We start from the raw sequence: 13,294 nt of genomic DNA on the forward strand, positions 1-13,294 counted from the left end.
AGTAAGTGATTTTACCTCCCCCTCACAAATGTTTCTTTTCATTTGCTCTCAATTTATTTTATTAAATTATCATGAAACTATATCCTGTATTGCAAAATGAAATTTCATTACACAATGGGTTTACATGCAGTGGCAGAGACTTTTATCTACACATCCCCTTTCTCTCTTCCTTCCTGTAAGGAACACTTTTCTCCTTTTAAAGAGGTAGCTACTCAACGAGAGACCACATTTCCCAGCATTTCTTGCAGCTGTGTGTGATTAGGTGACTGGTTTCTTTCTAATGGTATTTTAACTGGAATTATATGTGCAATTTCAGCCTCCCCTCTTTAAAAGAGAAAATCACTTGCCCTCTCCTTCTCTGTCCCACATCTCACAGTCTAGAAAATAAACTTAGTGTTGTACCAGTGTCCACCAGACAATCTAGGACAAATTTAAGGAATAGCAGAGCAACAATGCAGAAAGAATATGGGCTCCTGATTGACTCAGCAGCCTCCTCCAGGTTTCTTACATCTATTTTGCTTGAACCACTGTGTTTTGGGTTACCTTTCTGGCCACCTCTTGCCTGTATCCAAAAAGTGCAGACATTTATTTAAATTGGAACTCCCTGTACCTCATTCCTACCACTTTCATATGTATTGAAACATTGCTGGCAGTGACAGTTTTCCCAGATATGTAGCAAAGGCCATTAAGAGATCAGTGTTTTTCCTCTTTTTGAACAAACAAAAGCTATTTTGTGGTAAATGACTTGGGCCTAAACAACCCTGGAGTATCCAGGCTGCTACCCTTTAGCTCCATGACATTTGTTTTTCATCATTGCATTATACTATCAACATTATTTGAAGTTTCTCTTCACTGTGTTCTTGCACTGAATTTTATTCTACCTTTTTTATTACCACCACAGAACGCATATTCCTGTGTCTCCTTACTATCCATTCTTTGCATGTGTTTGACCAAGGGCAATCAGGCAATAGAAAGTATTATTTCACTAATATTCACCAAGCTTCCTGATATTTGACAGGTCCTCCCAAACGGTCCTATTGAAATAATGCTGGATATACTACAACTACATTAGCAATGTTTCTGGAAGTATTAGCCCAAGGTACCATAGCTCCAATATGCACACATTTCTATCACTGATTTACGGTTTTTGACAATGTTCTATAATCTGGATTATTGCAAAGATGTCACTCTTCTCTTTTGTTCTTTAATTCATTTTTTCAAAGACAAAGATTAAAGTTTCAATGAAATAAGTACAATTGCATCAAAAATGTCTCACATAATATCTGTGACTTCCAATCTTACAGCTAAGGGAAAAAAATAACTTTTACCTTTGGTCTCACAAATCAGAGAGAAAATAACCTTAAAGATGATCTTCTCCTGGAGTTTTAAAACTGCGTTCTGGCACCCTACAACTCAAGAAGTAGCTTGAGTACACCTGCAGTGGGATGGGGAGAGGAAGCTGAGTGGGAAGGACCAGAGTCTCCCCTCCCTGCTTGAAAGGGAAAAGTTTTCTTTTATCTTTATTATATTAGGGTTTAGTTTGAGAATTTGTTTGTAAAAGGGATCTCTTCATAACTGTTTGGAAAGCACTGAGCTAGTCCAAACCAGATGAGGAAATTAAAAGCTCAAGAGAGTAAGATTTATCTAAGGTTGGAGCGATGACTGGTGGCAAAGCTAAGATGGGATGCTGGTCTTTCACATCTGGTCCAGAATTTTTACACCCAAGCTATAGAGATTGTTTAATAAAGTGTGGGCACCCAACCACACATAGAGTTAAAATGACATAGGTACTCTAGTGCTCATGTGACTATAGGAACTTCAGCATCAACTTCAAATATATCTATAATTTCCATTTAGCTTATATTTCAGAATAGTGATAAATGCTTTAATATCCTGTGCTGTGCCCAGCAACTGAAATGCTAGTATTAATTTTTTCATTTTATAAAAAGTAATTTTTTATTAAAAAATAAAATTATGGGCCTGGCATGGTGGCTCATGCCTGTAATATCAGCACTTTGGGAGGCCGAGGCAGGCGGATCACAAGGTCAGGAGATCAAGACCATCCTGGCTAACACAGTGAAACCCTGTCTTTACTAAAAACACAAAAATTAGCCAGGTGTGGTGGCGGGCGCCTGTAGTCCCAGCTAGTAGGAGGATGAGGCAGGAGAATGGCGTGAACCCAGGAGGCAGAGCTTGCAGTGAGCCTAGATCGCGCCACTGCACTCTAGCCTGGGCGACAGAGCAAGACTCTGTCACATAAATAAATAAATAAATAAATACATAAATACATAAAATTATGATGTGGCAGGGAGCACAAGACTGCAAATTAGAAAACATGATTTTAAATACCACTCTGCAACCAAAGAAATAGCTTATGCTTTTTTTTTTCCCACCACCTCAACTTGATAGGCCTCAAGTTTCTTAGCTTTTAATGAAGTTAGTCTATATGATTTACAAGGTTTTCTCCAGATCTAAAAATCTATGATTCTGTCTTTCAGGTAAATTATGTTTATTCCACATCAAAGAATAAAATGTATAACTATTCAAGGTATATTTCTGTGTACAATTTATGCATGCATTAGGATATGCCTACTAATCAATAGAATCTTCAAACTTTTATTTTATGATCCTACTTTGTATTTTTCTGATTTTTAAAATTAAACTTATTTACATACAGTAAATGTACCCTTTTTAGTGTACAGTTCTGTGAGTTTTGACAAATATATACAGTTGCATAGTCACCACCACAAAATCAAGATATATAACAATTTCGTTCTCTCAAAAGTTTTCCCCATGGTCTGTTATAGTCAATCCCATCTCTAATCCCTGGCAATTGCTGCTCTGTTTTCTGTCATTTTAGTTTCATCTTTGCTTTTTTTTTTAATCTAGAGATTTTTACTTTCTTACTTTTGTCTATAATTCTGAAAGTTAAATAATATGCACCGCCTACCTTCATGGTTGCTGTATATAAGTTATCTTATTTAATTTTACCATCTTTATAATGCTGGCAAGTCCGCACCTATTTTATAAATGAGGAAACTGAGACTCATTAACAAGAAGTAATTTTCTACGGTCAAACAATTCGTAAGCAATGGAGCCCAACTCCCCTGTGACCACAGCACCACAACACTGGCTCTGGTTCAGACTGCCTCCAAATTTCTTCTACATGAGAGCAATAGAAACTTCTTTTTGTTTGAGCCTCTGTTATTTGGAGTTTTTTGCTTTATAAAGCCAAATATATCCTCAGTTCTTTTGAGTTTCCTTTTTGGAATACCCACTTCTCAGGACACATACTACGTATCTCATAGCAAGCTTATCAAAGTCAGGGAAGGATCATCGTTTAATTCACAGTGGTACATTTCTGGAGCCCTGATTGTGCCCACAGGTCAAGGCGCATCCTCTTTATTTTATTTTAGATTCAGGGAGTACATGTGCAGGTTTGTTTTACGAGTATATTGCATAATGCTGGGGTTTGGACTTCTGTTAAACTCACTACCCAAATAGTGAACATGGTACCTACAAATTCATTTTTTTAAAATCTTTATGTCTCAGGACCTGATCTATATTTCAGTTAGTTTCAAACCCAGAGGAGGACAGGGATATTTATTGGTGTCCCTAAATTCCAACAGTTATTTCTATTTCAAATTTACCATATGATTGCCCATTCTCCAATTCATCTTGTTCTACCATAATTTTTAAAACCTGTTTAAAGGCCAGGCATGGTGGCTCATGCCTGTAATCCCAACACTAGAAGGCCAAGGCAGGATGATTGCTTGAGCCCAGGAGTTCCAGACCTAACTGGGCAAGATAGCAAGACAGACCCTCTCTCTACAAAAAAATTTAAAAATTAGCTGGGTGTGGTGATGGTTGTGCCTGTAGTCCCAGCTACACCAGAGAATCACTTCAGCCCAGTAGTTTGAGATCACAGTGAGCTATGATCGCACCACCAACACACTCTAGCCTAGTTAACAGAGAGAAACTCCGTGTATTAGTCCATCTCATACTGCTATAAAGAAATATCTGAGACTAGGTGACTTACAGAAAAAGAAGTTTTAATTGGCTCACGATTCTGCAGGCTCTATGAGAAGCCCAGTGGCTTCTGTTTCTGCGGAGGCCTCAGGAAGCTTCCAATTATGGCAGAAGGCAAAGGGAGAGTGAGATGTCTCACATGGCAGGAGCAGCAGCAAGAGAGGGGGCGGGAGTGCTATACACTTTTAAACAATCAGATCTCATGAGAACTCACTATTGTGATGACAGCACCAAGGGGGGTGGCGTTAAACCATGAAAAGCCACCCCCATGATCCAATCACCTCCCACCAGATCCCGCACCCAACACTGGGGATTACAATCCAGCATGAGACTCGAGTGGGAACACAGATCCAAACCATATCACTCTGTCTCTAATAATAATAATAAGTAAGTAAATAAATAAATATAAAAACTATTTGGTCTTGATTTTAGCATGCATGTTAAAAGTCCATTTTATGCCATACTCAAATTCACCAAAGTATTTTTACTTTAGAAGCCAACCATGGTCACACAAATAGGACAATCTATTTCACACCCACAGATGCCAGATCTACAGGCCAAGGTTCCCTTCCCTTTAGTCTTCTCAGACCACCATTTATAGCGTAACATACCTTAAGATTTGAAAATCTTAAGGCTATTGACATAAGAAAACTGGTGTCTAGTATAGGAAAGAAGGCTACAATGGCCTATAAATTTTTTTTAAATATACTTATGTGGGAAGAACTAAAGTCTGCACTTTAAAATATTGTGCCTTTCATGTGTGCTTGTTTGTTAAACAATTTGATGAAAGTTAATATTTACTTCACATGGCAATCTGCACACATTTTTATATAAGATATAGGAAGCATACAATTAAAACATGAAACTATTACATGAACAGTATGCAAGCAAGCTACTTGAATGAATGTTTTTTAAAAATAAAGGAAATTTCATCCATGTCCCTGCAAAGGACATGAACTCATCCTTTTTTATGGCTGCATAGTATTCCATGGTGTCTATGTGCCACATTTTCTTAATCTAGTCTATTACTAATGGACATTTGGGTTGGTTCCAAGTCTTTGCTATTGTGAATAGTGCTGCAATAAACATACGTGTGCATGTGTCTTTATAGTAGCATGATTTATAATCCTTTGGGTATATACCTAGTAACAGGATGGCTGGGTCAAATGGTATTTCCACTTCTAGATCCTCGTGGGGTGGGGGCAGGCAGAAGGATAGCATTAGGAGAAATACCTAATGTAAATGATGAGTTAATGGGTGCAGCAACCAACATGGCACATGTATACATATGCAACAAACCTGCACGTTGTGCACATGTACCCTAAAACTTAAAAGTATAATAAAAAAAAGAAAAATAAATAAATAAAGGAAATTGTTAATATTTTAGTATCGGAACTACTAGCTTAAGGAAAAATACTGTTATCTGGTATTATGAAGCAAATAACATTACTTTTCTTGGAGAAATAGGAAGTCATAGCATGTGTATTCCTCAGGAAGAAATTTTTCTATATTCTCCATATAGGAAGAATTGTGCTCTTAGTGACTAGTGGCTTTGATTTTAGTTTATGGACTTTCTGACTCTTGGATTGATTACGTTTCCCTCTTTTTTTTGACTGCGAAAGCTTAGGGATATATTTATATACTTCTTCTACCAAGTGGATATAAATTCAGGACCTAAATTTTATGTTCTTTCATCATTCCAGTGGCCATCTTTTCCCCTTAAATTTACCTTCTTTTTGCTGCTTTTAAATTATTTTAAATCATTAGTACTCTTAAATGTAGATATTCCTTTACTATTTCTTAAATCATTTTGGAACAACACAAATTCTAATTTAATTAGCTAGTAAATTATGCTAACATTGGAATTTTTAGCTATCCACTTAAGACATGAAAGTAATATAGGTATTAGTATAGACTGTGAAAGATAATTATATTTTCCTCTTTCTGAAGTCAGTAATCAAAAGATGTTAAAGTTACTCAGCTTTATTATTTTAAAAGTGTTTATGGAGGTCTTGGCTGTCAGACATATAAATTCAATTTAACTCAGAGAAATAAAAACATGTGAAAGTAAATAATCCTAATGGTTCAAAAAATCAGAAATTTGATATTAATGCACTACTGACTCCAAGTTCAGACTAACATATTCATTCTTCAACAATGGAATGAAAGTTAAAGTTAATCAGCTTTATTATTTTTAAAGTGTAGTTATATTTAAGTATAACCATACCAATGTATTTTGGTTGGTTCAATTTCTTATTACAAATGAACTCAAATTAAGAGAAAAATACATCTGCTATAATATTTATGTGGATATATGAATCACTTATAATAATATTTAAAATAGAATAAAATAACAAATCAAAAATGCTTAATACTGGGATAGTTTTCACTGACAGTACAGAATTAAAAAAGAAGAGAAAACATCTCTTCTTTTTAGAACATTTTGCCTTTGTTAGGTCCCTAAGCAATTTTACTCCAAAGTTATTTTACATAAAAATTTTCAATATCATTAGATAGTTTAACTGAATTAGTTCTACTTTATACCCTAGATCTATTATTACATGTTAATTGTTTTAAGTGCCTCCTCTCATTACCAAAGGTGTCCTAGTTTGAATGATGAGTTAAATGGTTTTCCTGAATATGATAGATTTCCGTAGTTTTCAAGAATGGTAGCTAGCATAAGGACATTACTCCAAGAATGGGCAAATTAAAGATACAATAAAAGAGGGGAGGTCACTCTCTGAATACTATGGCTAAACATTTTCATAAATTGTCATATAAATGATATAGGCTTAGAGCCTACTCAGGAACTTCTAGTGAAAGTGCATGAAAATAATTCTAGTAGGTTAAAATGTATTAACTCCTTATTTCTATGTGTCTCAGGAACTATACTAAACACTTTATTTGAATTATCTCACTTATTATTCAAAGCAGCCTTGTAGGTATTATTACTACTGCCTTCAATTTACAGATGACAAAACTGAAGCTTACAGATTATAAGCAATTTACTCAAAGTTACACAGTTAGAAAGCCATAGAAGCAGAGTCCAAACTTAAAATTGATACTTGGGCTGGAGCTCTCTATGACTTGCCATACTGATAGCCCATGAATCCATAAAATATCCTCTTGGGTGGTCTTATACCATCAGGAAGTCCCTGCTTCACCTCTTCCCAATAACCCCACCACAACACCCATCATTAATCTCAGAAATTCTTTCCTTAGAGATCCATTCCTTCTGGCTTTGTTTAGCTAATGTGTAGTAGAAATTTTGTGGTTGACATTCCATTGCTTATTCTTCCCCTTACCTTTTAAATAGTTCCGTATTTAAACTTTCAGATTCATGTATATATCATGAAGCTGACTCCACCTTCACGTCTAAGAGGGGAGCATATGACCTGAGATCAGCTAATTCAGTGCATTCCTTTCCTTTGCCCATAAGGCTCGGCCCATAGCTGGGCAAGTGATAAAACCTGAAAGCCTCAATATTTACAGTCAGAATATTGGCACATAGACTCTTTTACATGCTAGACATGAACAAGAACATATAGAATCTTGGGAGCTACCAGCATCCATTCGGCGATCTTAAAGATAAAGGTAACACCACTAATACAGACCCAGGAGAAATTGGGTCCTAGGTGGCTTTTGATAACCCACTGGATCAATCTTCACTTGTCTTTGGCTTTTTATTTATGTGAGTGTATTGCTTAAGCCAGTTTAAGATAGGTTTTGTATTACTGGCAACTGAAATCAGCTGAATTAATCTATAAGGGATAACAATGGGAAATTGGCACTATGATATGGACAAGTCTCTTGGAGTGATATGCGGGCCGGGCGCAGTGGCTCACGCCTGTAATCTCAGCACTTTGGGAGGCCGAGATGGGCAGATCACAAGGTCAGGAGATCAAAACCATCTTGGCTAACACGGTGAAACTCCGTCCCTACAAAAAAAAAAACAAAAAAATTTAGCCGGCCGTGGTGGCGGGCACCTGTAGTCCCAGCTACTCGGGAGGCTGAGGTAGGAGAATGGCGTGAACCCGGGAGGCGGGGCTTGCAGTGAACCGAGATTGCGCCACTGCACTCCAGCCTGGGCGACTGAGCAAGACTCCATTAAAAAAAAAAAAAAGGGCTGGGCGCGGTGTCTCACGCCTGTAATCCCCGCACTTTAGGAGGCCCAGGCGGGCGGATCACAAGGTCAGGAGATCAAGACCATTCTGGCTAACACGGTGAAACCCCCGTCTCTATTAAAAAATACAAAAAATTAGCCAGGCGTGGTGGCGGGCACCTGTAGTCCCAGCTACTCGGGAGGCTGAGGCAGGAGAATGGCGTGAACCCAGGAGGCGGAGCTTCCAGTGAGCAGAGATCGCGCCACGGCACTCCAGCCTGGCCAAGAGTGCGAGACTCCATCTCAAAAAAAAAAAAAAAGAAAAGAAAAGAAAGAGTGATATGTGGAGAGGTGTATAGCACATTCCAATTTTGCCAAGGGCTGGAAAAAATGCAATATTTTGTAGATCACTGACTCTTTCAGTGTAGTCCATTGCCTATAAAATTATTTTTAAAGCTAAGTTTTTATATTTCATTTTAGCTTGCAAAGGCCATTTCCATCTTACATCACTCTAGCCTCATAACAATTCTATAAGATTGGTATTATTATTATTACTGCTTTATAGATTTTTTAAGCTCAGGTGATTTTCCAAAGATTATAAATCTATAAAATGACTAAGAACAAGGATTTGAAATGAAGTCTTTTTTATTTCTGCTACCCCAAGCAGAACTGGATTTCACCTACAAATAAAATTGAATGATGGGCCTTAGTTCTCTAAGGTAGCTGGAAACCATGGCAAATGCCATCAGTGTATTCATACTTTGCCTGGGAATATGATACAAAAATGATGCTTTTAAGAGAAATACGTGCTTAACTATTTGCATCCTACCTTTAACACCTAGTGATACCCCTAAATTATTTTCTTGAATCACCTAAGTTAACTATATCTGGTTTTCTTCATAGTAATACTGGTTATCAGAGGATGCTCCACGCCTAGAAAAGGCTCTTTGATCAGCCGTGTTATTTTCCAGTCCCTACCATTAAATGGAAACAGCTCAAACTTCCAAATAGTAATAATATTAATAGCAATTTAAAAATAATAGCACTTAAATGCTCATCAACAATGCAGTGATTAGGTATCATTACTATGATTGTTATATAGATGAGGAGACCAAGGCTTAGAGAGATTAAATGACTTTCCCAAGGTCACACATTTACTAAGTGACAGAACAAGGATGTTATCCCAGATACGTCAGATTCCAAAGATCCTGCCTTTACTAGATATGCTACAACACTCCTGCCTTTGTGATTTTTGCCCAACTGACATTTTGTTAGAACTTCGTCCTACAAGTGTTGGCATGCTGTTCTCCCAACGCCCAGCTCCAACACCCTCATTATGAGATTGACTTTAGTTTTTAACGTTCTTATTCTTTTCTGCCAAACAAAAATTAACATTTTTTCTCATGACCTACACTGAAATTTGTAACATCAGATGACAATAGTCAGATAAATTAATCATTGCTAATGGGTTGATATTTCAGGTGTAACATCTTCTCAGAGAACCATAATATTTTTACAAATGTAAAGAGATATTACAACACACTGACACATTAATCATATGATCATTATTACAGGGCACTATTAAATACTACAAACTAAACATATGTCAGTGGGGCTGAAGGCATGGGAGTCAGAAAAAGGGGAGCATTTTGGGTCAACTACATTCTAACATTTATAAAAACTACTGCATGAGCCTCTCAGTCTACCTCTGTGTACACTAAATCTAGCTAGTGCCTGTCCATCACTAATTATATGTACAAGAATTTCTCAAGTAGAATAATAGGGATAAAAATCCTTCTGCATATTCACCCCAAAAGTATAAAGAATAGAAATAGGTTTGCGTTGGTCCAACTAAAGAGCTCAACGGTCTGTTGTCAGCTCATTAAACCACATATCTGCAGAAGATGAACAACTATGGGATGCTTTACAGGTTTGCTGACTTTGTGAGAAAGTAAGCAGAGGCAAATGAAGAAAGTCTATAAGAATAAACACTTGGAATTAACGGTCCATAAAACCTCAAGTTCTCTGCTGTAGAATAATATTGCAAATCACTTTCCTGATTTAACCTGGTTTGCAAAAATTGTATTCAGACCATCACATTTTCAGTGTTCTGTCCTCGTATCTCGAAAACATTTTGATCCCTCAGAGGCAATCTCTAAACTTCTGTCATTGCTTTTCAAATCACTAACTCAAGAGGATATACCTTGTAGCTATAGGAAAACAGATCCCCAGGCAAATGAAAGGAAAGCAAAAATTATTTCATTTATTTTAATATCATCCCTCAGTCATTCTTGGCCTGTAGCCTGATTTTCACTGGCTTTTTAATGAGATTTGTATCTCTGCCCATTTGTGCAAGAACTTATTTTCAAGAGAATGCTATTACCCATACCCATTTTTCTGCAAGTCATTCCTACAGCAACAGGTAAAGCATCAACAAAAAGGGAAGTTGTCAAATCCCTTCAGTAGAGTAGTCAGGTTCCATCAATCAAAAGGTTGATGTCCAAATCATATTTGTAGCAAAAGAGTAACAGAAAGTCTAATTTTACACATTGCAACAGGCATGCTGTTCAGAAACTCTTCACATTGTTCTGGGTAGTTTGGTAGTTTTCTGGGTTAAAAAATATCTTTCAAAAAACCACAATGAAGTGCCTGCCTTCTCACACAGTCTACTGGATTGGGATTTAAGATCCAACTGAGGACTTACCTATCTTATAAGGCTTATTTAATTCTTATGGTACCAAGCTGGTCCAGAGGCTAGCATCTCTTCCCAAAAGTTGAGAAAAAGTAGTTTTTAGCAGGCATCAAATCATCTTATTGGCCACTCTATCTCGTTCAAAATCATGTCCTGCTGTTAATTCGATAATGTCTATAAGATTGTTTAGGCTCATTTGGAGTCACCTTAAATAAGTATAGTTGTGAGAAAAGCTGTTGAATTATTTGCCTACTTGCCCTAAGGGGCTCAGAGACCTGCTCCCTAAGAAACATCTTTGTCTTTGATATCCAGCAATGCCCTTGATTTTTAAGTTCTTTCCCAGACCATGGCCAAAGAGACTGATTTTGAGTATAATAGATATCAAAACTACCACCAAGTTGTGTCAATTCTGCCTCCTGTTTCTCTTATCCCTCTATTTCTCTCCATCATCACTGATACAATCCTACTCCAAGCCAGCAGGATTTCTCACCCATATCCCTGGAATGTCATCCTAACTGACTCTCTCTCTTCTAATTTTATCCACTTTTCCCTCTGCAACTGAAGGTTTTAAAGACCTGGTAACGATGTCACATCTTCTACCCATAATACATTTCCTTAACTTCTTATTTTCCTTAGGATAAGGTAAAAAAAAAAAAAAAAAAAAAAAATTAACATGGACTATAAAACATAAGAGGATCAGTTTCTAATCTTTCTACTCTCCACACTCACATGTACTCTCTTGCCTATAGAATGTTGAAATACTAATCTCAACCTATTTTCAGTTATCCCACCTACCCCATCTTCCATTGGACACTTTATTGACTCATTCATCCTCCAGTCTCAGTTTTAACTCTATCTCCGCAGGGAGTTTGTCCATGACCACTGGTCCATGCCATAGCCTTGTGATTCACTCTCACTGCAACCTGCACTTCACCATTCATGATACTCTTAAGAACTGAAATGATTAATTTTCTATGTTTCCTGCTACACCACAAGTTCTGTGACATCAGAGACTGTGTCTGTACTATGTTTGGCAGCAAGTATATCCAGTGCTTAGCACATAAAGGAATCCCAATAAATATTTGTTGAGTGGATTAATGAAGATGATAGGACTCTTTGATTTCTGCTTTGATAGCAGAAGTTTCCAAGAAAAATTTGCCAAATTCTAAAATGAGCGTCCACCCATTTGTCACTATCTTCACAAATAGACTCTAATTTCTATTGAATTTGCAGATTTTGATGTCCGTTTTAAGCACAAGTGGAATGCACAATTGAACATTTTGAACACAATTATGTGCTCTTCTTAGAAAAAGAAATGCATCTAAATACATGTGAATATTTATCTATATACTAATATACCTTCACTTATATGATGGGTGCTCCATGCTTATTGCTTAGGGAAAATAGAGGGAAAAAGTAAATCTGTGTGTCTATGTGTGACTGTACATGTAAATAATTATTATAAAATAGCTACATGTTAAAGATATATGTGTTACCGTTCCTGACTTATCTTATTTCTTTGGAGTAATTCTCAACCTACTTTTATAAAGTAGTAGATTCAACCTACTTTTATAAAGTAGTAGATTCAACCTACTTTATTATTAGTTCAAGAGCAGAAATGAGCCTAATCCTTCAGAATGAAGCCATCACATGATTGGACTACAAGTCTGGGGATGTGGAGACAGGAATAAAGGTAAGAGCTGACAGACTGCAATGTAACAGAGATGAAAAAGCAGGCAGGCATTATGGAGTCATACAATCCTGAGTCCTAATTCTGTCTTTGTCATTAATGTTGTGATCTTAAATAGGCTACCTAAAGTATTTGAGCCTCAGTTTTCTTACTTGTAAAATAGAGGTAAGCTAATCCTACCAAAGTTTCAGGGTTATTGAAGAATTAACTAACAGAACATATTGAATGTGCTTGTGTATTGCCTAGCATATAAAGGTCCTATTTTAAAAATATAGGAAATGTAAATGAGATATAAAATGAAGCACGTTATGGATTAACCTATTGCTTTTCCCCTCAACCTATTAAAAATAACTCTAAGGTAGACCACTTTTTTTTCTTCCTTTCTTATATTACCACATATAAAATATTTATGTTTTCATCATTGACAGTTTCTCCTGCCAATCCCATCGCTTTATACACACACCATTTATTTTCCTATTTTTATTTTTTTTACTTATTATCATTTAACATATATATATGTGTGTTTTCTTTTTCTTGTTTATTTTTTAAGAGACAGGGTCTCCTTCTGTTGCTCAGTCTGGAGTGCAGTGGTGGCACAATCATAGCTCACTGTAACCTCAAACTCCTGGGCTCAGTCAATCCTCCTACCTCAGCCTCCCCAGTAGTGAGGACTACAGGCATGTACTACCATCCCTGGATAATTAAAAAAAAAAAAAAAGTTTTTATTATATGATGTCTTATTATATCTTGACCAGCAAGGTTGAAATTGAACTTCTAGCCT

The sequence above is a fragment of the Pongo abelii genome, chromosome 5 (genome assembly GCF_028885655.2).
Source record: "Pongo abelii isolate AG06213 chromosome 5, NHGRI_mPonAbe1-v2.0_pri, whole genome shotgun sequence".
NCBI lineage: Eukaryota > Metazoa > Chordata > Mammalia > Primates > Hominidae > Pongo > Pongo abelii.